Genomic DNA, 26,246 nt, shown 5'->3' on the forward strand with positions numbered 1-26,246 from the left:
GAGTGTATGCACATGTCCTAAGCATCTCACAGCTCATTAGGCCATGGTGCTGAGGTGCCTCAGTCAAAAATGTCAACCCTAGAGCCCAAGATTTGCCATGTGTGATCTAAGCCAAATTGTTGATCCAGATCTCAGTTTCTTCTTCTGCAAATAGGGTATGTGATGGCACGATGCCATTTGCAACATCTTGGTAATATTGTTAAGATGCCAGTTATAATTCAAAAGCAATGGAGTTGCAAACTGAAATTTGGTATTTTTTTTTACATGATATTTATGCTTTTGCTTGGGAACCATGCTTTGTTGATCAAGGTCACTGAATCCAGTGAAAATCAAACACAATGAAACATACAAAGTTCTTAACATAGTGAAAGTAATTATTCAATAAATGTTAGTTAACATTACATTTTTATACTTAGACTATATCCTAGAGATTCAAGGATACTTTTAATAACCTGCTTTCTGCTATGAACTGAGCAAGTGTTGTTATCTACATATAGAGCATCTTACCATTCTTGTGGGACAAGCAACATTACCCCTAGTAGGTGTGGAGAATGAGACACAGAAACTCAAAGAGATTAGTAACTTCCCAGTGGTCAAGTGGGAGATAGGTTTAATGACATTAAGACCAGACCCTTTTCCGTCCCTTAGTGGCATGGAGTTATGTACTACATTCTTGTCAGCATCCTCTGCCTGTTGTCCAGACAGACAATATTGTCCAGGAGAGGGTGGGTTGATTCCAACAAGTGTATGTGGATCCTGACACATGATTGCCGATAGCCAAAAGAAGAGAGAAGCCCGCTGTCAGGCAGAAGAGGGGGTGCCGGGAGGCCGGCGGGCATATGTTCAGCAGGAGGAGTAGAAGGGGGTGGACGGCTGACGGATGCACAATGGCAGGAAATTTACAGATCAATAAATAGACAGAGATCCAGGGAGTTTGACAGCTGACAGACGTGTGGGGGTGCACCAATACCCAGATGGCCATGGAGCATGCAGACCAGCGAGAGCTTGCAAAAACGATCAATCTGGGTCGAGGCAGATGAGCCCAGAGACAAACAGAGAACAGCACACATGATTTGGCAACACCATCTGTGAGTGAGAGGAACCCCAGTGCCTTGTGAAATGGACTCCAAATTCCATTTGGAGCTGGAAATCAGCAGTACAGTGGTGTTCAGTCGCTTTAAATCCCTCCTAGTTCTTTGCCAAGAAACTCCTCTGTGAAAGTCATTTCTGCCAAGTCCCAAGGGGTCTACCAGGCTGAGCTGGGTAGCTGCAAGTTCCCTTAGTTTGTGGCAGGTGGGAGCAGCTGAGAATCACCAGATTGGAGGGAGTGCATCCTCTTAGGAGAAACCCAGTGTTTGCCCCTGGGAACTTGCACCCATGGAATGTAAATTCTGAAATCAGAAGTGGACATGGGCAGTCAGAACAGGCCAAAGACAGGGCAGAGGAAGGGCAGGGGCAGGGATAGCTGTAAGGCTGCAGCCATGCAGGAAGGGATGGGGAGGGATAAGTGACAGGGTCCAAAAGGCATGCTATCAGAAGCTGGTAGGACCACATGGTCTTGCTTTGAGCAGTTCTCAGAAGCAAGAGTCAAAGCGAGATAGACTGTATGCTTTGCTGAAATCCAATCCCTTTTTAAGATCTGGCTCTAGCCTTCCTGCTCAGACCCACTGACCCTTTTGCAGTTGGTATAGGACTATTGATGGCACCTGAACTCATCCCTATCTCAGTTAACTTCACTTTAACAGAGCAGCTGAAAGAACTAGAGAAAAATGTATAACATGCTACCTAGCCTAAGTGCTAGGTAAATATACACCCTCAAATATCAAGTGGGCTTACTGGCCCAGTGATCCTAGGGCATTCTCCAGAGGTGAACATGGTAAAACATCTGTTTCCTCCTTCTTCTCTTCTCCCTCAGGTGAAGACCTCACTTCTTACCTCATTGAGGAACTAGAAACAATGAGAAGGAAACCGTAGCATGTATTCTGTACTCCCCAAGTATACCCTACAGGTTTCTTTCCCAAACTTTCCTCCTTCTTCTGGCAAGTAAACTGCACTTGTTCTACCTGGTGGCAACCTGGTATTGTGCTTAGGATTCCACAGCACAATGAGAACATTGACCCACTCAAGATATTGCTCCTCACCCCCTCCTCCATTGTTGATTCTTTACTGGATAATTCCTGTCCATGTTGAAGCTCAGCCCACCACTGTCTTTACTGTCCCCCATCTAGATACAAAGCAACAGACATCAACAAGCAAAGGTCTCTCCTGACTCCTCCTTCTCTTCTCTCTGCTCCGTCAGACCTCACTGAGTAAGTTGTCTACTCCTCTGTCTCCATTTCCTCCTTTCCCATTTTCCTTTCAAAAAAAAAAAAAAAATGCAGGCAAGGTTGCATCTCCACCAGCCCCAGGGGAACATCTGTCTCTCACCAGGAATGCAATGACTTTCACCCTGTCAAGGCCAGTAGTCAAGTCCCAGCCGACATGAATGTTTGCATTCAGCAAGTACTTTGTTAAATACTTCTGATGTTCTCGGACCTCTTCTGGGTGCCAGGAATACATCTCTGAATAAGCAAGATCCACAAAAGTCCATGCCCTACAAAGTTATGCTCTAGTGGGATAATGAACAATAACCTCAACAAATGCTCCAAGTGTGAAGGAGAGGGATGAGTGACGTGAAGCAAAACACAACAGGGAAGTGAAGGACAATCAGTTTGGGGGACCAGAGATTTGTAGCAGTGTTTGAACCAGCTGATTGCCTACTCTCTTGTAGCCCCTGTCTCCCTCATCTCTGTGGCAGGATGTTCTCCTGAATCTCCTTCCTCCCCTCAACCTTATTTTCTGGATGCTATTCTTCCTTCTTTCCTCCTAGTATTGCAGGATCTCTGTCCCTCCTCCCCCCTACCTAAGTCCTGCTATAACTGCATACTATAGATTAGGTGGCTTAAACAAGAAAAATTTGCTTCTCACAGTTCCAGAGGCCAAAAAGGCCCAATATCAAATCACTAGCAGATTTGAAGTCTAATAAGGGCCAGTATACTCCTAGTTCATAGAAGGTGCTTTTTTGCTGTGTCTTTACATGATAGAAGGGACAAAGGGTCTTTCTGGACTCTCTTTTGTAAGGGCACAAATTTCATTCATGGAGACTCCAGCAGCCTGACCTAATAAACTTCTCAAAGATCCTATTTTCTAATGTCATCACTTTTGGAAGAAAAAATTTAATATGAAAATTTTGAGGGGACACAGACATTCAGACCACTGCACTCCTCTATCTACATAATCTTTTCATGTGCTCTCCTCTAGTCCGACAGTGTAATACTCTGTAAAATCTGGTGTTCGCAGCCTCGCTCCCCACCCCTGAATTATAAACTGACGGATTCCATCTCCTCCAGGATAACTCCATTGGAAGCCCTAATAGTTTCTCAAAGTTAACATGTTCACACAAGAACTCTTGATTGCAGGCTGACACATTACACCCACAGATATAAACAGGTTTGCATGCACACACATATACACATGCAAAACTCTGTTCTTCCTTTGCCCTTCCCCATTTTAATAAATGGCACCATCATCCAATCAGTTGTTTAGAACAAATTCCTAGTAACCACTGTTGGTTCTGCTTACTCTGATCCCCTGATCCTCATCCAATTCCAGCAAAGACTACAGTAACCAAACCCCTAAATCATTTTTCATATCTTTCACTGCAACAACCCTAACTGCCACTATCTCTTACTAAATTGGCAAAACCCTGGTCATTGATCCTCTTAATTTCACTCTCTTAAAGCAGCTAGCATGACCCTTTAAATATATAAATCAGATCTTAGCCTTCTCTGGAAACCCTTCTCATGGCTTCCCAGTGTACCTGGAATAAAATTTAAGTTCTCCAAGCATCATGTCTGCATATTCTCCTAGTTCCCAATTTCCAGCATAAATGAGTCATCAATTATTTGCTTCATCCCTTCTTTTGCCTGGAACATTCTTCCTTCATCTATTCACACAGCCTGGCAGTTACCTCTACAGAGAAACCTTCATAGATCTCTCTGTGAAAAGTTGCCAAGACCCCAGAAAAATCACCTGAATTCCCTTAGTGTATTTATAGTCTCCAAATCCTCACTATACTCTGATAAATATGTTCTTTGGGTGCCTTAAACTTACTTGTTTGCCATCTATTACCTTCTCCATCATGTAAGTATAATGAGGGCTGGTTTTACCTGCCCTCTGGTTGGACAATGGTAATCTAACTAGACCAACCTGAAAGTCAGACTGTCCGAATTTGATTTTTTGCCCACCTCTTATTACGTGTAGCGTTTTAGGCAAGAGATGTACTGTGCCTCAGTAACCTCATCTGTAAAATAGGATAGTAATAATTACAATAATGGCAAATCCTATCTAACTGAGCTGTTGTGACACCTAAAAGGGATGATAAATAAATAAAATAGTAAAACACATGGAACAGAACTTCATAGAAAATATTTCACTCAATAAATATTCTTGGAATAAATACATTTTCGATTATAATAATTCTGGGCATAAGGGGTTAATCAGTTGCCAGTAAAAACAAAGTAGTCAAAGAAAGAAAGGAAAAAGAATGTGGCGATCCTCTTTCAGCATGCGTCCAGGTAATTCATGATGTGGGTGAGGTGTGTTCTATCTCCTGCCTCCACGGCAGTAAGGTGGAAGCTGAGCTGCTACAGAGAGTGGGAAAGTTGGATCCCACAGTCATGGTTATTAGTGTTGTGCTAGGAACAAGAAAGCATACTGTATATATCCCTGAAACCCGGCATGGCAGCCCTGCAAGATGGGCAGGGCTAGGGTATAGAGGAGGACATGCTGTCTTTTCAGTGAATCCACGCCTGGCATGCGTGAGGTCTCATTTCTAGAGACACAGCCCTTTTGTTCCTTGATTTGTGCCAGAACACATATCACCTAGGGGTTTTATTTATAGTGATGGAGCTTCTCAAAAACGGATGAAGATTATATAAAATAATAAAAGATAAACAAAGTAATAGAAATATGCGTACAGAGATATAGAGGTATATGTAAAAAGCACAGGGCACCTCCAGAGTGCATTCATGCAGATGGGGGGGTGGTCCTCAGGAGATTTTTGTTTTTACCTTATACAGAGAGAGTAAAGCATATTAAAAATAGATAAGGGGGCTGCGGTAGCGCGCTCGCCTGGCATGCGTGCGGCCCGGGTTCGATCCTCAGCACCACATACAAACAAAGATGTTGTGTCCGCCAAGAACTAAAAAATAAATATTAAAAAATTCTCTCTCTCTCTCTCTCTCTCTCTCTCTCTTTAAAAAATAAAAAATAAAAAAAATAAAAATAGATAAGGACTGTAGAGTTGGAGGACTTATTGCAGGAAAGGAGTGTAAGATGTGTCTGGAGGGAACACACAGGACAAGTTAGAGACTTTTTACCTATTCCCCCTCTCAAAGAAAGGAAAGCCAATTTAATGCTTAAAGCAGGAAAATGATATCATGTGTTTTTAAAAGGACATTCTAGAATGGTGTGGACAACCAATTGTAAAGAAGTAAAAGTAAAGTATGGGAAGACTTCTGGAAGGTGATTAAAGTGGATCAGAGGCTGAGTGCAGTGGCTTAGACAGGTTGGACAAAGGGTGTGAGAAGACCCTCACTTGTTCTAATACCTCTGAGTGCTGCAAAGTTGTCATCAACAACCCATGTTACGAGTGAGTATTATGGCTTGGAACTGTAATGTCCTTTATGGGCTCATGTGCTGAAGGCTTGGCTCCCAGTTAAGTAATGAGAAGCAATTGGATCATGAGGGCTCAGAACTCATGAAGCCACAATGGTAGGTGTTAGGAACAGCAAGAGGTAGGGCCTAGTTGAAGGGAGTGGGTATCTGGGGACATGCCCTTGGGGATTTTGTCCTAACCCCAGCACTTTCTCACTCTTCTTTCCAGTTACCATGAGAGGAGTATTTCTGCTCCACCATGCACTGTCTACCATGATGTTCTATCTCACTACAGGCCCATAGCAATGCAGCCTGTCAGCATGGACTGAAACTTTTGAAATCATGAGCCCAAATAAATCTTTCCCTCCTCTAAGTTGATTTTCTTAGGTATTTCAACACAACAATAGAAAGCTGTCTAGCACAATGAGGAAAAACTGAGGTTTTGATCGGGCGCCATGGTGCACACCTATAATCCCAGTGGTTCGGGAGGCTGAGGCAGGAGGATCACAAGTTCAAAGCCAGCCTCGGCAAAAGCAAGGCCCTAAGCAACTCAGTGAGACCCTGTCTCTAACTGAAATACAAAATAGTGCTGGGGATGTCATTCAGTGATTGAGTGCCCCTGAGTTCAATCTCTGGTACCACCCCCTTCAAAAAAAAAAAAAAAAAAAAAGCCTCAATTTGAGGCTTTGGGTACACGAATGCCCACACACACTCTCCTTCTCTGTGTTAAGTCACAAATAGTGTTTGAGCCCATGTCTGTGGACCTCCAGAATGTTTTTGTCATCTACCACATCACTCACTACAAAAGAATGTGTAGAATCCATGTTCTCTGACATTTTCCTATCAAATTATGGACACCTGCCTGTGGTCACAAGGCTGTCCAGTGCTCTGTGAGCTGTAATAATCATTTTGCTTCATTGTTTAGCTCAACTGGATTCCAGAGTGTGCCTCCAAGTGCTGGAATGGAAAGTCCAGGGGCTGCGAGCACAAGTGATGCTGGTCCCCCCAGATGGCAGTACCAGTACCAACCTCCTGCCACTGATGAGAGCATAGGTCACATCTCCTGCCTGGAATCAACATTGGCAAGACAATACCAGGCAGAAGTCTCATAGCATGAGCCTGCATCCTCCTGCTTACCAGCAGGTGCCTCCAGAGGAGGGCAGGCAAGCATAAAGGAGATCAAATGAGGAGTCCAGCAAGCGGTCACCCCCCTGGCAGCTCAGGACCTGGCTTCCCCCCAGTCCTTTCCAACAGAGCTCCCTTTCAGGCCCAGCTCAGCCCAGAGGCCACCACTCCAGAATAGGAATGAGAGCTCATGTATATGCAAATGCCAAGATGGGAAGGCAGGCTGGGGGAATTAGCATTTTTAATGAAACAAGACTACAGGGAACGAGCAGATGTAATGGGCAATAACTTGCTGTGGTTTCTTCCTTTCTTTCTTTCTTTTTTGTAGGAAAGGAGGGAAAGGTCATGGGCCACAATAGAAATTGGAGACATGTGCAGAGAAATTTATAATCAACGTAATAGAAACAACAGAATAAATTAATGCTACAAAATATTTAATAATACTTCAGTAACTTTAAATAAATGTTAAGTACCTGCCAAGCATCATGTATATCAAAGTTTGAATCACTCTAGAGGATGGGAAATATTATTAGCTCTATTTTTCAGAAGGAAACTGAAGCCCAGATTTGAAGTCACATCACTAGAAGCCAAGATTCAAACATGGGTCTGCCTAATGTACAACCCATGCTTCTAACCTCTGGTCAAAGTTCACCCTGTTCACAAGTGCTCTTTAATGTGGCTTCTTCATCCATGTAGGTACCACATAGATGCTCAGGAATGGCCTCATGGAAGTAGCCATCTTGGTAGCCAACAGGTAGGTAGGTGCGAGATGAAAGTTCATTTGCCAGATATCTCCATCTTCTCTTTGATCAAAACAGCACATGAAACAGAACATCTTTCACCAAATCTGAATAGCCTGACCATGAGACAAAGCCCAAGCTCTAGGCTCTGAGAGTAGATGGCCTTCTGGAGAGCAGCAGATCCCATCTAGCATCCACAGGGTCTAGGAAGGAAAGTCCTAACATGTGAGCCCTGGCATGAGTTCTCTGACGTCTGTTGGGAGAGGCCTTCCAGTGACCCTCCTGTACTGTTCCTCAGTTGCAGTCATTATTCCATCATTTATGCTAATAATGTCAACATCACCTGGCTTTCAGTTTTTGAGTGGAGGTGAGGAATAGGGGAGATGCTATCCCCTTAGAGGGAGCTGGCATGCCTTCCTGGCAGTCACCACAAATTTGGGAATCCTGTCTAGCACTAACACTTTTATTGAATGCATTATTGAACTGAAACAAGCTAAATATTCCCAAATGAATTGATGAAGAGGCTGGGTCAAAATGACAGCCCTGGCGAAGAAGATTTTGCTCTTCTTTTCTCACTTAGCATGCAGTGCCCAGGAGTTTCCTGCTCCCTGCCGGGGAGCAAGGAAGGAATGGAGTATATTGGGAGCCCTGTTTCCTTGGCTTTGGCAGTGGGGTCCTGCCCTGACTAGGGATTTTCTCCCTTGTTTTGCCTGTGGCCAGGTCTCTGAGTGCTGTCTTGTGGGTAGCCTCTTTTCCAGCTACACAAAACTGACCAGAGAGCCACGTAGAGCTTGTAGAAATGCGACAGTGCAGTCACCAAGGTACCCCCTATTTCCCAGAAACCAGACTGAACCCCGTGTGCTGTCAACACAACTAGAAAGCATCCTTCTTGGGGTAGTGGGGTGGGTGTAGAAGCCAGTACCTAGCTTATTCTCAGCCATGAACCCTAAAATCTCCTTTTCCTTAGTCCTACCATGGGGATTTCACCCAATCACAAGTACCAGCCTGCGAGATATAAGAACTGGGGAGAAATGTTCTGAGCTTTTGGTCAAAGGTTATTCATTCACCCACTTTCACAGAAGACAACTTCCCTTCTATTGTAATGAGTTGAGTTTTGAATGCAGCCTAACATTTCATATTTGCCTCTCTCCAGAAGCAGAAGACAATTCAGATTTCTGCACTTTTCAAATTCTTAGCATCCGTTTTGATAAATTGACACCTCTCTCGCCCTCCAGCATTCTTTTTTCGCTCGCAAAACCATCCCAGGAGTGAAGTCAAATACATCGTTGTGTGCATTCTCTGCGGAAGCTTTCTGTTGATGTGCTGGGCTGGCTGCGAGGAAGAGTGTGAAGCGAACTATAACCTGAAGCCTTTGCGGAGCCTGGAGGAGGACCCACCCCCCACTCCTGAGTTTCTGAGGCTGGAAGGAACTGTTTTGAATATTTGCCCCTCAGCCCTAGGGGGCTGGTCCCACAGCACCCGAAACTCTGCCCAGCTGCGTTTCCACGCCAGCTTTTTCTGGCTGAGCTCCCAGGCTGTGGCGCATGATCTCAGTGCTTGAGCCAAGACAACGAGGGGAATCTATTCCCACGTATCTACCACTCCAGCCCCGCGTGGGCTAATGGGAGGAAGTTCAAGGAAACATCGTGGGAGAGGGAAGTTTACGGAGCAGAGAGCCATGAGGGAGCATAGACCAAGCCCAGGCAGTGCGGAGCTGCCCTGGCCAATGGGCGGCGCCTCCCAATCAGCGTGATTGCAATCAGCTCAGGAGCCGCGTGCATTCAACATAACAGGCAAAAACATGCAATCTGCAAAGTGCATGTCAAAAATCACAAAGACGACAACAAATACAACAGGGGAGGGGCAGTGTGGAGAAAAAGATGATCCAACAGCAGGCTGCGTTGGCTGCCCCAGAGAGCAGGCTGGAGGAGGCTGTGTGTGCCTAAGATCCAAGAGAAGTCCTGGGAGGAAGTGGGGGTTTAGGGACAAGCCCAGAAGCTAAGAGTAGGCCCACATCAGCCCTTCAATCAGTTTCTTTTAGTACTAATTTTCCCTCATGTTTTTTAATTTAATTCTCAGCTTCCTTCAAATACCAGTCAATGAACCATCCAAATTTCCTCCAAATACCCTTGAAAATGTTGAATTATGCAATTAAGGATGGTGTAATACAATAATATGAGGAGAAATGTTGTCATACATATTCTAATAAGAACACAGGCTTGGGAGGGAGAGAGCTAGCAGGAAAGCCATTTCCAGAGCTGTCTTTACCCACTTTCTGGTGACAGTTTCATCTTCTTCATTGCCAAAATTCTTCCACTGACACAAACCCCAAGATGAACAATTCACAGTGGATAGAACCCTGCAGAGTACAGCTGCATATACTCAGGTCAAGTTTGGTTTACAAATATTTGGAAGGAGGTCAGTGGGTGAGGGATTGTTCTTCTCGTGTTTGAATACATTATGCACTCAAAAACATTTCCCAGACTTTGTTATGTCCAGTCTCTGTACATTCAGTATAGTGACAGACCATCCCTGTTTGCCTGGGAGTGTCCCTGTTTTAGCTCTGAAAGTCCCATATTCCACAAAACCTCTCCATTCCAGTAAATGGGGACAATTGATCACTGTGACATGGTAGGTGCCCCAGCTTGGGTAATTTCAACATGTTCATTAGACTTCAGCTACCTCCTCTGGAAAACCTTTCATGATAATGGCAAAATGGAGTCCATATTCCATAGCACCTGTAGTTATTCCTATCATACTATATTGTGTGTACATGCTCCTTCATTCCATGAGCTTAGTGTACAGCCTGTACACTAAGGAGCTTAAGCAAAATTAATCTAATGAACTGTGGTGGGGGTATGGAGAGAATTCTTCAACTTACATATGGCCACTGAAGCAGTTAAAATCTGCACCATCTTCTAGATCATTTTTAAACAGAAAACATTCAGAAAGCAAGGGCCCTTTTCAACAAATCCCTAGGTCATTTTAAATATTATGAGTATTATAATATCCTTTATTTATGGTCCTATGATTCCAAAACACAGAGGATTCCATAATAGTTTTATTTTAGGTCATTTTACCTATTATTTCATAAGTAGTACTAAATTATTGCTTTTTTAATATTTATCATGCTTCCTTATATACATACTTTACTCCTCTACCAGATGCCAAAGAGTTTGTGGCTGAAGACTATAACTTTATGTCGTCATTTGTCCACCTAGTATCTAGTACAGGTTTGTGCATACTCAGTGCTCACTCCTTACAAATTGTTCACATTGTGGTATTTAAAGCCCCCACAATCTGGTCCTAATATTCTTCATTTTGATATTCATCCACTGTATGCTTCAGCCAAATTGACCCATTGAGATTGTCCCCTGAGCCCACAATGTACTTCCGAGTCCTGGGTTGTTGGGTCCATTTTATCTCCCTATAGCATCTCACTGATCAAGCTGTGTTCAGGTAAGAAGACTGGGAACATGGCTATTGAGTAAGAGCGAGTACCACTTGAAAATCTGGACTCAAAAGATCAGAGGCTCAGGTGCAATCTGCACCCATCTCCCTGCACCACCGATTTCTCTTTGGTAACATTGGGATAATAATACCTTTATTTTAAAGCTGTAGAAGGTACTGTGTTAACATTATACATGAAGTCATTGTAGAAAGAGACGGAGCTGAAATTTATTAACACAGTGTGTTTTAATGAAAAGCACACAAACATTACCTTTTGAGTCTAATATTACCACTTACTAGCTGGGTGATGATGAATAAGTCACTTTGCAATTTTAGATTTCAATTAATCAGTCCTAAAATGAGAGCAATAGCATCTTTCCTTCCAAGGCTCTAAGAATGGTCAGTGAGATGTTCTATGTAAAAATTCCTTGATAAACTGCACATTACTATCCAAGTGCAAAGGTGCTGTAAGTTAAGTGAGCAGCCTCAATAGCAGATGAACTCCTACAACCCCAGCCTCTCCAGGTGTAGGTGGAATGGCCCACTGTAAGTTCCTGCATCCCTCTCTGCCTGCCTTCCCTGTTTACTAAATGGATATGACCATAAAAATATCCTGCAAGGTTCTTAGGCAGACTAAATGGATAATCCTCAAAACAGTGCTTGGACAAAATTAAATCAGTAAGGTTATTACTACTGTCCTTATTATAAGTTGTATTATAACTTTCCCTGTGTCCCCAGATTTTGACCAGATATGAGTGCATCTCATGGCCTAAAGGTAATGTTCCCATCCCTGCCTTGGCAGCACTGGATAAGCTGACATTCTTCTTTACTTTTCGCATCCCTCTTCTTGTCTTATCTCACTCCAGTATCCTCTGATGCTTTATCGTCCCCAGAAATACAACCCAGATAAGTCATTTTACACTGAACATGATTCTTTCATGCTGGGAGATAGCACCAACTCCTGGATTGTATTAGTAAAAATTTTCACATTGTTTTTGAAAGTAAAATCTCTTCTGTAGGTACTGACATGGCCGAGATACAGCAAAGCCTGAATCTTAGGCAATTTCCAGATGGTCTTTAAGAAAATGAACAGACAATTACAAATGTAAGAGTAAATATGGATATGAATATTTATTTAAAATGAGAAACCACAAATGATAAATTTTTAAAAGCTAAAAAATACCTACAAATATAAAGACTCCAGCAAAATAGCATGTTTTTATTGAATAGCTCCCTGATGCATATCTATAATATTTTCCTACATTCTTAGCTATATACCTTTTATCATTTCTTCACATGCTAACAATTTTATATTAGCATTTTCTATAGAAAAAGTAAGAAGATAATTCAGTATATCCTGTATCAGGGTTGATTGATTTTTTTTAAAATTGATATCTCAGGACAATTTTTTTCAGCTTCCTAAATCATGATTGGTAATATCATGGAAATTGTTAGGATTTTGTCCTGGAAAAATATTAGTTGAGTTTCTTTCCTATATGTGCTATGATATTTAGAAGAATTTTCCACTGACTAGCTTTAGATCCTTATATTTCAAACCTTGTTTTTATTCCACTCCTCACATATTCCCACTACTGGGCCCTAGAAAACATATTTACATTGCAGCATTTCAGTTACTAGAAGCCCCAGTGATTTCTAGGGGCCACTGGAATCTACACTATGGACAGTAGCCAGATTTCTGGAAGCCATCTCTGCCTCAGAACAGCTAACCAGAATGTAATATGCAAGGATGTGATGTGAAATGCATAATATACATCTTATTAAACCCCAAGTCAATGCATCCCCAATTCAAATTCCTTATCAGTATATCCCCAAAATGCTGAGGTCGCTCACATGCCACCTGGAATATGAACATTACATCAGTATAAAAGTAATAGAAGTTTTGATTGAATACATTTAGCATATCTTACTTGGACACAGTCTACAAAATCTAACCAAGTGACTATTCTCTTGGTGCCTCTTCCAGGGCCTTGTGAGCAGCCTGTGCAAGTGAGGGATCCTATCTCTGCTCTCTATTATTACATGATAGATTGTCCCAAAACATTGGGCTCAGGCCTTCTTAAATGCTTTAACCTCAGAGGAGAACCCAGTTTAATGCAACCATATGAATGGTTCCTGCTATCACCATGTGGAACAGAGTTGGATCATCTCCAGTGAGCTTTGTATAAACGGAAACAATCATGAGCCAGTAAATGATGATGGTAGTTTTAAGCCTCTAAGTTTGGGGGAGATTTATATCAAGCTAAAATAATAAAAAATAGCAACCAATAACTAAATTTCACCTACGGTGTGATGTTGCTATAACAAAAAGCTAAGACATGGGTACTGGCTATAAGATCATGTGTCAGACTGGAAGGGCAAAGAGGAGAGTGTTAGTAGAGACTTGGAAATTGATAGATAAGGGATTAATTTATGCCCTTGGCTAATGCCAGGTAAAAGATTAAAAATGCCAGATGGCTTATTTTGCTAGTGTATGTGAAGGTATTGCAAAAGGGTGGGCATCCAAAGAAGAATTAGTCAGTTTTCAAGTTGAATTTAGAGAAACTATAGGGACCTCAGGACAGTTTCTCTAGGTAGCAAATGATTCTCAAAGAACATGCCTATTAAGACTGTGGCCAAAACTTCCTTGTTGAAAGGTCTAGAAGATTTAAGGCAACACTCCCTGGACCTCTGAGCCAGACTAAAGGACCCCTGAGCACTATAATGGTGCTGACCTATACCAACTTCACAGACCCAAAGTAGAGACAGGTCAGTTGCAGAAGGAGTTATGTTGGGGCACGGAGCATGGAGTAAGCCCTAATAAGATTGATGGATAGCACAAGTAATTCACAGAGAATTGTACTGATCAGAGACCTGCAGGCTGGATAAAGCGATAAGGAAGTTCAAAGTGAAAAGAGGCATGTGAGCCCGTAACTCTCTATGGGAAGAAATCAGCCTGAGAAAGTTATTCAATCACAAATATGAGCCATTTCTTATAAAAAAAGAAAGAGTGAATGTGAGGGCAAAGTCAAGAGTCCAGAAAGTAGAACCGAAAGCTCAAGATAACAATGGAATTGGGAATCCTCACAGAAGCAGAACTTGACACTAATCAAAGGAAAACTGAATGAGTAGCAAATGCCTTGCTCGGTTTTAGAATTGCTGTGGACCAGTAAGTGGGATGTGCTTCCTGTTCTTGTCCTTTGTGAATAACTGTTTATTGCAATCATCCTGTCCCCATATTGGCATTACAGTACAATGAATTGTAGAATAGAGAAAGATTTAACTTGCATTTTAAGTTCACAGTCCTTTAGCCCCCAAAATGTCATATCTATACTTGGCCCAATACAAATCACAACATGCTGAATTTTAGCTTGATGTCCTAATGGAATGAAAATTTTGGATGTCTTGGAAAGAAACATGTGAATTGCTGTAGCAAGAAAGAAACTCACACCACGATTGAAGAGTGTGAATTGCTGTAGCAAGAATGTAGACTGTGGTGGATTAGCCAAAAAGATGTCCGCAAGAATTCTTCCTATATAGTTATTCTGCTTCTCCATCTAGATGGGGAATCTGCATCCTATCCCCTTGAATTACACCTTTGCTTGACCAATAGAATAAGGCAAAGATGATGCTGTGCAGGCTTCTGACCTAGATCTCATGAGGGGATGACGGCATAAGCCTTTGCCCTTTTGGAAGTTCAGGCTGGACTATTGAGCAGTGAGAGAGCCTGTGGAGACAGTAATTTTGTGTACAGTAAAACTGAGGCCCTCAGACATGCAAGGGAGCTGTCTTGTGTATTTCAGATCCAGTTGAGCTCCCTGCTGAATGGAGCTACAGGAGTGACTCCAGCTGACACTATGAGAATCAGAAGAATCACCTAGCCACCCACACAGGAATATAAGAAATAAGGAATCATTTTTTAAGCCCTCTGGTTTTGGGGTGGATTGCTGCACACAAGACACAATGGAGTAAACCTTGAATTTAAATTTCATCAGCTTCATGTGGAATCTACTTCTGGATCTGGAGCCTGGGAAGAACAGGGGTGATCCTTCTGTATGCAGTCATATGATAAAGAATCACACACTGGTTTTCCATGTTCACTCTTCTCCATTGTCCCAACCCAGACAGACCATTCTTTCTGCTTCTCTGCTCTACTGTGTGCCAAGAAATGCGGACTCCACCAGTTGCATCCCTTTCTTCCTCACAGGCTGGTTCCAGCTTAATTTGGCAAATTCCTAACAAAGAGAGAACAGTTCTTTTTCCTGTTCCTTCCATGTTTCAAGAGTGCTGGCTGGCAGTGGCTGAACCAAAGCCTCCTCAGAGGCTCCTCCTTTTCCTTGGCTCTAACATGTTATCCCTTCCCCTTTCCCTTTAGGACTAGACGTGAAAACAGCTTCCTTTGATTGTAAATAACTGGGTACCTAGACATCACGGTGGGATTTTCTTTACCATGTCTATGGCTTTTGAAAATTCCCTCCTTACCTTACCTTCATTTGAACCAGATGGAATTTTTGTTTTCTGCTGTTACCCTGATGGATAAACTTGTCTTGTGCTTGTCCCCAAATTCTAAATTCTGCTCAGCAGAAACAAAGAATGGCTATGGAATGGGAAGTTATAAATACTGGATCTCAATCTTGAGTTTATAATTTCTTAGTTCAGTAACCTTGAACTAATCAATTAACTTATCTGAGTCATAATGTCCTCAGCTGAAACTGGAAGGAACAGTAACCTATTTCACAGGGTTATTATAGGTTCTGAGTCTTGAATTTGGAACTGATTTTACACTATGTTTAAATACATCAGAGGACTGAGCTAGAAGTCGTCACCCTTTCTAGAATTCAGCAAGTATTAAGACACAAAGGATATAAGGAGAGTTTAAAAGAAAAAGCCTAAGTCTTGAACTGAAAGGAGCCTGAGCACCATGATGACAGGTTTCTATTGTCCCAGGAAATGGAACAGATATCAGAAGAGGATGTCCAGCAGGCCTCCTGATGGTGAAGCTGGGATCAGACAGCAGGAGGAACATCGATCAGCCCTTTGCTGGGGTTTCATACTGATGAGCAAGTAGGTGTAAACCTGCACCAAGTGAAGAACTGATGGCATTACAAAGAATAAATAGGATAATATGTTATCAAAAGATCTTCCCTTTGTAATCAGAAAGCAGCTCTGGCTGCTTCTATGCATTATGTATTATTTATGGCCCATCCAGTGCAGGCATCCTGCTATTTGTCTGCTTTCTGAGAGGGACTTTAGGGAAAGGAATCTTTGACACAGCAATTCTGAGCAAGTGTAAATGGGAGGGAAGTAAGAGGACATGGGAGAAAGAGGTGCTGAAGAAGAATGTGGATACAAAGGAATAGAAGAAAAAGGAAGAGGATTACTGTCTGCCATGGGTGATAAGGGCCCTTCCAAGTGACCATGAGAGAACCAAGTGCCTTAGAAGACTGCCTCCAAATTCCACTGGATCAGGAAGGAGGATTCAGTTCCTTACTAGTTTCAAAGTTGTGAAACTGAATCTGGGAAATCCATTCCTTCCAGGCTTAGAAGGATGAATCAGAGGCAGAGCTGGGTGGATGCAGAGCACAGAGTTGAAAGGCATCACTTCTGAGAGCACTGTCATTTTGGGAAAGGAGATGGCCTGTTGATTGGCCACAGGAATCTGGGGTGAAGAAGACTAAGCAGAGTGAACAAGCAGCTCAATGCATCTATTTCCTTATGTCCTGCATGCCACCGATGACTCCACATGGATTTGGGACTCAGGTCCTTTTTGGTAGCCTGAAGCAGCAAAGCTGCATTCACTTCCATTTGTACTCCTTGCACCCAACTCACCAGTAAGCTCTGGAGGCGATAGAGTTCCATGTTTGTCTCTTTCTGAGCATTCACAGTGATGTTCCTATTATCATTATCATTATCATCAAACACTAAATCTTTGCCAAGTGTCCTTCATTCTGTATTCCGTGTCAGGGAACTAATATTAACTGAGCCTCCAGTAAATGATGGTTGATCTGCTTGGTATTTAAATTGTGTTATCTAAATTAAGCCTTACAACAACCCTGTCAGATGTTACAATCCCCATTTTACAGAGGATATGACATGCTCAAAGAAATAAAGCAATTTGCTCCAGGTCACATAGCTCATCATAGGCTAAGTGTGAGTTATAACCCATGCCTAGGATCTCAGAGAAATAAGACCAACATCCTCCTTCTCTCCCTCACAATAGTGCCCTTGAGGCTTCATTTAACATTGAAAGTTGTCAGTCATTTATAAGGTTTCACAATAATATGTGCACAGTAGGAGCTAGGGGTCAATATATTCAAGAACAGTAAAATACTCACTTCAGCATTGTCACATGACATATGGAAAGAAGTTTAAATTCAGTACATTTCAGGTTCCCATTTGGATAGGAACCGCATCTATAGGAATAGTGGACAAAAAGTTGTATGATTTCTGATTTGGAGCTTATTTTCGTTTGCAAAAGATATCTTCATTCCTTTAAGAAATTAATGATCCTACCACACATCCTTAGAAATGGGCACAACTAGGTGGTTAAAGAGCAAGGCTAAGTACTGGGACATTGTAATTTCCTATTTGTTTTTCTAATACTGCTGTAGATATTCACATGGAGTTGTTGAGATCTGATCAGGTGAGGATTCCCATCAACAAATGCCTGAAAATAATCTACACAACATGCCTAACATGTTAATACCATGGTAGTTGGCACAAAAGGACCTTTTATTCATCTTAGTTTCCTTTAGAACTGATCCAAAATTTCCCCTGTTCTGCTATAAGCCCCTTTACTCCTCTTTCCAGTCTCTGTGGGTCATGAGAATCATAGATATGGATTTTAATAGTGGAGAGTAGATGTCCCTTGCTGTTGGCCTCGAGGAGGTCTGATAACCTGATGGTTATAGATCAGATGTATCCCTGTCCCCAAAAAGAGGTTCGGATACCAACTGTAAACGCCCCGCCCCCAAGAAAGATGAAATCAGTACACAGTTGCTGAGCATTGATTTGGTGACCAGCTCTCTGCCACTTGATTTAGATTATTTTGTTAGGTATTCCTTACCACCTCTGTCTGAGGGAGGTATAAATAGGCCCTTCCCCATTGTTCCATTTTACAAGTATAAGATCTTAAGTTGTTTATTCAAGGCAAGGACGGTTTTGGGATAATTTCCCATTCAGATTGCTCTGGTTTCAATGCTCATGTTTCATTTCTGTTTGGCTATAATGATTCCAGCTTCCTTTTCCTAACTGTGTCTTGCACTTCCCAGTGTGTGTCTCACTGTCTGTAACATAAGATGCTTAGTCAGTGTTGACAGAAAGAAGAGAGAGTGAATGAATGAATATCAAACAAATGTCTTTAGCACCAAAGGCCCTACTGGAAAACAAAGAGAAAAAAAAAGTGGGTGCCAGTGGAGTGGTAGAGCTGCCCATCATTGTTCCAAGGAGGGAGCAATGACCATGCAAGGAAGAAAGTTCCCAAGTTTCTCACTCAGTGTAAATGGGCATCTAATATGATTTGGGAAAGCCTGATTTATCAGCAGTTCCTCACCTGTGCTTCCCACCTCAATTAGTCATTAGCTTCCTTGCCAAACAAAGACAGAGCTGTGATCTCCTTCAGCTCAAACTTGTACCCTTACCTGGCAAATCCAAAGGACAGGATCATTTTGCCTTCTTCAACATTTGCATTTGAAAAAGAAAATCAATTCTTAGGCACATACCAGACTTGCATCTTTTACCAGTATCCCAATAGCCTCACCTTTAAATTGAAAAAAGCTTCCTTTAGCCTTTTATTTTTTTTCAATCTAAAATTTACCAATAAGAGCAATTCAGTAAAAAGATTTCAGGCATAAAGCAATTGCCATTTGTGTAGACGCTGTGACACTTAACATAATGCAGGCAGAAAATTAGCCTGTAATCATTGCTTTCTTTTGGATCTGCTTTAGATGTATTTAAGCCCAAGAGACTCCCCTGGAGAGTGTGCCCCCTGGGACTCAGTCCCTCCTCCTGCTCATTACCTTGGGTTTTGTTGTCTCCGACTAAGAAAATTAGGACACCATGGTTATTGAGATGCTTGTGTGCAGCCAGTGAGATGTTCGCAGAGAAAAGATTGGCACTGCATCTGATTTTGGATGATTTAATCCTTGAATTATCTCGCAGGCTGGTGGAGAAAATGCCAAGGCTGGTGACGCCATGAAGATAGCTTCTTGTCCCACCCCCACCTGCTCCTTAATTGACAAGGTAGAAGATGGGCTCTGCTTTCCCCACTGCCCTTTTGCTGGGTCCAAAGAAAAGGGTCAGGGCTGTGGAAGAGACCACCAGCCATCTGACGCTATTGTGCAGGATGAAGTGCAGCAGAAAGAGCTAGAGCTGGGTTTTTCTGCTGGTTCACTTACTCTCTCCACAAAGGGCTCAAAGTTGCTGTGAACAGAGAATCATCCAAATGAGCCCAGCAAGTGAAACCTGAAGAAAAGCCCCATAGCTTTCATGAATTCTCACCTCTACTTAAGAACTTAATTTCGAACTTTCAACATCTCTCCTTCTTTTTTCAGTTTCCCTTTGATTAAAAAAAAAATTAAACTTCTGCTCTACATTGAGTGGCTTCTTATTAGCTGTGTGACCATGAACACGTTAGACACTCTCAGTTTGCCTGTTTACAAATAGGAATGAAATAGCTACTCCTAGAGTTTGTGTAAAGATTAAATAAGAACGTGAGTGAAACTCATGTATTTACCAGAGAGCCTTTTTAAGATACACATCACTAGAGGCAATGTGGGGCTTCTGGTGTTTAGTAATTTCCAACACACTCTACTTTTTAAAATGTTTTAGGAAAGGTAGTGTCACAAAATGGGTTTCCTATACTAAGGACATAGGAGGAAGCAAAGTCTTTGTGCTTCTTTAAGTCCTCTCCAAGCTTCACTTCAACTTTCGGGGGGGGGGGGGGCAGGAAAACTCAGATGATCCCAGACCTCATAGGGCCCAATGTCAGAAGCATCTCTCAGGCAAAGAAGAAAGTCTCCAACCACCAGACAAAATTAAAACTAATACCAGTGTTTATTTGCATCTCTCTAAGAATATTCAGGAGATCAGATAGATAACTATCAACCAGACTTATTAAAATTCACTTCCCCTTACTTCTCTCTCACACTCATTGCACTCATTACACTGGTCTGAAGGTGTTTCCTTTCCCACACCCAGGCTCCACTCTCCCCCACGGACTCATGCCCACGTTGAACTTGACTTGCCTTCTTCATCCCTTTGCTTTGTCTCTGCTTTCCTGTGTTCTCCCTGGAGTGGAGGCCCTTCTCCCCATCATGCTGATTCTTTGTCTATCCACTGTCCTCTATTTGCATCACAGAAGTGGATCACAGAAGATCAGCTATGACAGAGGTAGAAATCCCTCCTGGAGAGTAAAAGGGAATCAGGGAAAAGGAGAAACAGGTAGAATTCTCTCCTGGAGGGTAAAAGGGAATCAGGGAAAAGGAGAAACAGCATGGACAAAAATAGCATTCTCTTTGTCAATCAAAGCAGGGCCGGCAACTGGCAAGATTCACATGTTAATGATTCCTGTCGCTGCTGTCATCAAATATGACTGAGGACACATCCCAGACTGGCCAAAGATTTTATTCCAGCTCACCCAGGGAGTGTGTAGAAGAAGGAAAACCAGCACCAAACAGGTGAAAGCAAGAGGATGTCATGCTTTTGTCAGTCTGTTGGAAGAAAACCTGAAACAATTTTTGCCCATGAATATGCATCATGTATATGTCTTAGCTATCATCATCCGTGCTCAGCAGATGGCTGGTTTGTTGAGATCTGCTCTACACTCTACCTGAATATTTTGATGGGGAGTTTCAAGCACTGGACAGAAACTGTCAGAATGCATAAGACACTGTCTGGGGGAGTGGTAGCTCTCCATTACCCTTAGTCCTGGGGCCAAAGGCCATGATCTTATAGAATATAAAAGGTAGCTCTAATGAGTAAGACATGAAAAGGGGCTTGACCATTAGTGGGCATTAATGCTCCCTTTCCCAGGGCCATTAACCTTGAGTTCCTCGGCCTAATTCCAACTGGGTTAATTACATACCACCTTCTTAAATTCCCTTCTGCCCTGACAGCTGTATTCAGTATGGCTGGGAGAAATGTTAGTGGTATCTATCTTCATTATCACCTGAGAACGATGGCTTCATCATTGACTCTCATGTTTTAGCATTTTCATGATGAGTCGGGGTGTTAGGGAGAACTTGCAGTGCCATGGAGGAAATAAGTTTTACTTACTGCCCATTCCTAAACGGTATCCCAAAGAGGCAGACGAGAGACCTTCTTTGACCTAAGAAGGAGCTGTGTGGGCGCTACTTCAAAAGCAAGGGCAGCACTAGTAATGATGCAGGGTTTGTAATAATTAAAGGGGATGCCAAAACCTAAAAATAAAAATATGGCCTCATTTGTTAGAATGTGTTGGGTATGTGTCTGCCTGTGCTGACCTGGGAATGATTATATTGACACAGATTCCTATTATCAAATAGATCCTTTGCACATTTCTGGTTTTAATGAAGTGTTAGGTAACACTTGGAAGATTAGATTAGTCAGCATCATTCATGCCTGTCATCACTGGTCTCATCCGTCTGTCACTGCCCTCAATACTTACCAGTTCTAAAGTTCTCCTTCTTCTTCACCAAACCTTCTTGTTCCTTACATAGCCCCAACTTAGGATCAGCCCTATAACCCACTTTCTCTAAGTCCTTTTCTAAAAGCATGAGCACAGTCAGAGATAAAACTCACACGGCCATGGACTCTGAAGCAGTATGTATTGTGTTCTTCGGGTTCAGATCTTCAGGCATGCTTCCAAGTCCATTCCTTAACTTCCATCAATTCTCTCTTCACTTCTTTTAACTTTCAGTAGTTTGCTAAATATTCACCTTAATCCACATTCTCAGAAGACACATCTCTTTCCAATTTCTCTACAGAAATTGAGGATCAGGCATTCTCTACTCAAATTTACACCCATTTTCCATCACAATCAAATTCTCTATACCAATGTTCATTCCTAACTTCTCGGATCATTTTCTCCACCCAAGGTTGCTTTACACACAGTACCCTCTTCTCTTTCCTTCCACCCTGCCCAATGTACTCCTTCTGCACATTGCCATTAATTGGGGGGAAAACCTACTTGATTCTCTCCTTAATTTCCAAAGACCACAATATTTTTCATGGACAGAATATACTATATCTGCATCAAGACAGGATAAAAAGTGAAAAGAAGCTTCAGGAGATGGACAAAAATGAATTTCCTCCCCATTGACGAGATGGAGACACCTCTGGATGCTCCTTCTGGCAGGCCACACTTTCCTCCCACACTGACTTCAGCCAGGAAAGGCTGTATGCCCTTTAGGATTCCTTCCTCAGGTTTTCCATTCAGAGGCTCACTGCTATTTCCCACAGTCTGCTCTATAGGAATTCCTTTTATCATACTGCTTTATTTTAAACCACCCCTATTTTAGAAACTGCTGGAGCTTAGAAACCAATTTCCATGCTTATTCCATAGCATTTGTGGCATTTAGACAAGTTGTACACAAGCCGAATATGAGTTTCATCATGGGAGACCCAAACTCAGTTTTCTCCAAATGAGGAAATAGGTGTGGTCTGCATTATTTTTTCGTTGGTAGAAACACCTAGAATACAAGCCAAACTTTGATGAGTAGGGGAAAGGTATCCAGAGAGCAAAGTCACTTTGAGAATCAGTTATCCTTCGATAGAGCAGGCTCCATGGTGGAGCATTCATGCATCCTACCTGCTATCACCTTTACAGTCATTCCTGGTAAATCTACCTCTCTCTCCCCACGAGTCTGTTTCAGGGCTAGCAGCAGGATGAGGAAGCTGAGGAACTAAATCTAAAACTGAAATACTCCCCTAGAAAACCCACCAAACCCAGTAATCAATATAAACAATAACTGGATTCAACATTTTAAAAAAAAGTGCAAAAACATATGATAAGCAACATATCAAATGTTTAAATAAAGGTAGGATCAGTGCAATATCAGTTCAAGCCACACTGGAACCAGAGGTAAAGGAAACTATCAGTTACACTGATCCTGTCTCCATTTAAAATTGTGATATTTTGTTAATCATGTTTTTTAGTGTTGATTTTTCTTTTTATAAAATATTGCATTAAATATTTATTACTGAGTTGTGACACCTGCTTCAATGTTGTGCTGACCTGAGTGTCTGACTTGCCTTGCCTTGCCTAAGCCCTACCTGCCATGCTCCCATGCACAATTTCATTCATCATTGCCTCCACCATTGCCTCCTGAGTACACTTTGAATCACTCCCTTCCTCCTTACCTGCTGCCTTGGCCCCACTGTATTTCTTTTTTTTTTTTAAGAGAGAGTGAGAGAGAGGGAGAGAGAGAGAGATAATTTTAATATTTATTTTTTAGTATTTGGCGGACACAACATCTTTGTTTGTATGTGGTGCTGAGAATCGAACCCGGGCCGCACGCATGCCAGGCAAGCGCGCTACTGCTTGAGCCACATCCCCAGCCCCCCACTTTATTTCTTCATCAGGTCTTTCTTAACTAAATCAATAGTTTTTTTACTAGGTTCACTGATTTCCAGAGGCCCCCCCCTTCTATATGGCAGTTTCCACTTCCCCTACTGTTTAAGAACCCTAAGGATCTCCCTGGGGCCTAAGGTAAGGTGCTCAAAACTTGCCCCCTGGATTAGTTCATTTATGGTTACTATAACAAAATACCTGAGACAGGTTAACTTTGTAGAGAAAGGAGGTTTATTTAGATCATCTCTGGAGACTGAAAGTACAAGATAGGGTAGGCCCATTGATTCTACTTCTAGTGAGACATTAATAGTGTCAGTCTCAATGGCAGAAGGGCATGTGGGAGAAAAAAAATCATATCCCAAACCAGAAGCCAGAGGCCACACAAGGATTCATTCTTACAATCATTTGTTCTTGTAAGAGCTCAAGGGTCTCACAAAACCCACTTAATCTCTTTAAGGGCAGCTCTTCCTAAAACCAAAGGAACTCCCACTAAACTCCACCAAAGTTTCTACCACCCTGCTAGGGACAAAGCTTGTAATACATTAACCTCAAGAGGATAAACCACATCCAAACTGTACCACTCCTTTTACTTTATTTTGCCTTAAACCATTTTAGTTTGCTTCTGCAAACCTCCTTTCTCAATATTCCCTCTCCCAGACTTCCCAGATCAACCCAGAGACATTTACCCTATGATACATTTTACCTATTGTCTAAAAGTTACTTGATTCTCTCATGTTATCTTCTATTATTCCCAGATTTTATAATTGCTCTTGTTTTCTGCCTAGAATGCCCCTCTCATCTTTCTGTCGGGGAAATTTGCCCTTTGTGAAGATTTCTATTACTACAATTTTTCCATTGCATTATAATTGTCTGTTGGTACATTTTTTTTCCTCCACCAACTCTAAAATGCTGCACAAGGGCAAAGAGGCTGTCTCTAATTCATCTCTCTATATCACAGGCATATAGCAGGTGCTCAAAACAAGTTTGGTGGTTATATAAATGAAAATGAATAATTGGATAATTGAATCATCATGGACAGAATGCTTATAAACAAGGTTTTATTAAACTACCAGATTTGAAAGGCACAGGCAGGGCACTCACAATCAGGGCTTCCTTCAGCAAGTGAGTGTTCATAGTGAGCCCCCAAACCCTGGAACTGCCTGGAATGCACCTTTTATCCCTCCCACTCAACATGTGCATGGAACAGAGTAGACCTGAAGCAAAGGGTCCAAGTGAATTGAAATGTAGGGCATGGGTGATATGGAGAAGCACCTTGTAAGGTTTCATAAGTTTGAGATGCCCTCTTTCAATTAAAAATTATTTCATTGGCTAGAACTAGCTCTCTGTGAAATGTGATCATTTCTGGTAGGAATGCCAGAATTGTGGGTCTTTTTCTTTCCTGAAGTGCTATGTGATAAAGAATGTCAAATGGAAATATTATTGGTCTTAAACAATTATAACCACAGTGATCAGGATAGCATGATTATGAGTGTACTTGGGATAGCATGGCTAGGCTGCTGGTTCCCATCTACATTAGCAATGGTGTTGCTAAACACCCACTGTGGCAGGTACATTGCAAGACACTGGCAATACAAGATGTAGAAAACAAGAGGCTTGTGGAAGAAGCAGATAAACACTGTGAATGCAGAATTACACTGCAATGAGATAACCACCATGATAGAAATATTCACAGGGTACTCTGATATCACAGAGAAATGGTACCTAAGTCTTATGTAAGGAGTGCAGAAATACTCCCTAAAGGAACTGATTCCTGATGTGTGCCCTATAGGGGATAATTCTCAGTTTTAAACCATCCAGATAACACAGGAAAAGACAGAATAATTTAGGCAGTAGGGGCACTGTATGTGATATTTTGAATGCAAAAACAAGATGAGAGAAATTTTCATGAAGAGAACTGTAAGTCAAGCTGAAGGGTAGGGTATTGAAAGAGATGAAACTCTGAATAATGAATAATTGCTGGATCATAAAATGTCCTGTATGCACACAAAGGACTTACCCTGAAAGGTTTGAGAGGTTTGTAGATTTTTGAAAAGGGAGGTATCTAGTCAGATTTGTTTTTTTAGAAAGAATTATTCTAAGGAATTAGAATACTGAGAGGGAGCCAAGACTGGCAGCAGGAAGATCAGTTTGGGGTCCCCTACTGTGGTATAAGCTAGAAAGTGGTTACCCAAAGCAACAGCAATGAAATTAGCAGATTCCTTTGGTTTTAAAGAAATAAAATTTTCAGAACTTTATGGCCAGATAAAAATTGTGATAATGGGTAAGGAAGGAATCTAGCATGATCTTCAGGCTACAAAGATGGACTTTTGATGGAGAAGGGACAGAAAGGAACAGGGAGTAGAGATGATACATTCAGCTTTTCTCACTTGCATTGTAGGGACTTTTGATTTATCAAGGAAGAGATATTGAGAAATAACATATATCTTGGAACCAGTAATTGAGAACTCATCAGCAAATGGAATCAGGGAGGGGCAGATATAGATTCACTATAGATTCACTAAATACTAATATTAAAGGGGTGGGCAGAAGACAATCAGTCCAAGAAGGAGGCAGAAGGACCACTTGGTTGATCAGGAAGAGAAGGAGCAGTGTCACCAAAGGCCCAAAGTATTGAATGCACAGTGAGCCCTCAACTACCTGCTCCTTCTCTTCCCTGGTGATCAGCT

The sequence above is a fragment of the Spermophilus citellus genome (genome assembly GCF_964194105.1).
Source record: "Spermophilus citellus genome assembly, chromosome: 2".
NCBI lineage: Eukaryota > Metazoa > Chordata > Mammalia > Rodentia > Sciuridae > Spermophilus > Spermophilus citellus.